Genomic DNA, 1,509 nt, shown 5'->3' on the forward strand with positions numbered 1-1,509 from the left:
TATATATATATAAGGGCTGGGCACAGTGGTTCACACCTGTAATCCCAGCACTTTGGGAGGCCGAGGCAGGAGGGCAGCTTGAGCCCAGGAGTTTGAGACCAGCCTGACAACATTGCAAGACCCCTTCTATACAAAACATTTAAAAGTTAGCTGGGACTGGGAGTGGTGGCTCGCGCCTGTAATCCTTGCACTTTGGGAGGCTGCAGCGGGTGGATCACCTGAGGTCAGGAGTTCAACCCTGTCTCTACTAAAATACAAAAATTAGCCTAAAATACAAAAATTAGCCAGGTATGGTGGCGTGCAACTGTAGTTCCAGCTACTCTGGATGCTGAGACAGCAGAATTGCTTGAACCTGGGAGGTGGAGGCTGCAGTGAGCCGAGATCGCACCACTGCACTCCAGCCTGGGTGACAGAGTAAGACTCCATCTCAAAAATAAGTAAATAAATAAAAATAATAAATAAAAATTAGCTGGGTATGGTGTCATGTGCCTGTAGTCCCAGCTACTCAGGAGGCTGAGGTGGGAGGATCGCTTGAGCCCAGGAGTTCAAGGCTGCAGTAAAATATGATCATGACACTGCACTCCAGCCTGGGTAATAGAGGGAGGCCCTGTCTCAAAAAAAAAAGAAAAAAAAAAAAAAAAGAAAGAAAGAAAGAAAGAAAAAGTAAGAACTTTAAGACATATTTTTAAAATTCATTAACTATGCACAGCCCTTAAGGGGAGGAGGACGAATTGCTTCCACATTCCACTTCCTAGATCTGGTTGAGAAAACAGGTTCCCCATCTGGGGCTCTTAGGAAGGAATATAGTAAATCCCTCAGTTAATAACATCCTCCTTTTTGAAAGTTGCCTTTTCTCTCCACCCTTGAGTAGATCCGGTATTTGATGAAACTTGTGAAAGTGGGTGGAACCTGTCTTGCCCCCTCTTTTCTAGAATGCACTGTATATATATGCAACTGTGGCTTTCAAGGAAATGTGTTTGCCATTTGCTGATTCTGGGGGAAGTTAATTTCTAACTTCTTTCACTGGTTAATGAAGGAAAGCATTGCACCTTGCAAATGCACCAAATGAATTGAGTTCATCATTTTAAAAACTGTCTTTTGACCAGGCAAACTTATTGAAAAATTATTAAGGGGCCAGGCACAATGGCTCACACCTGTTATTCCAGCACTTTGGAAGACTGAGGTGGGTGGATCATGAGGTCAGGAGTTCGAGACCAGCCTGACCAACAAGGTGAAACCCTTATCTCTACTAAAAATACAAAAAATTAGCCGGGTGTGATGGCGGGCGCCTGTAATCCCAGCTACTCAGAAGGCTGAGGCAGTCGAATCTCTTGAACCTGGGAGGCAGAGGTTGCAGTGAGCTGAGATCGAGCCACTGCACTCCAGCCTCAGCAACAAGAGAAAAACTCCATCTCAAAAAAAAAAAAAGGCCGGGCGCGGTGGCTCAAGCCTGTAATCCCAGCACTTTGGGAGGCCGAGACGGGCGGATCACGAGGTCAGGAGATCGAG

The sequence above is a fragment of the Colobus angolensis genome, unplaced genomic scaffold (genome assembly GCF_000951035.1).
Source record: "Colobus angolensis palliatus isolate OR3802 unplaced genomic scaffold, Cang.pa_1.0 Scaffold1141, whole genome shotgun sequence".
NCBI lineage: Eukaryota > Metazoa > Chordata > Mammalia > Primates > Cercopithecidae > Colobus > Colobus angolensis.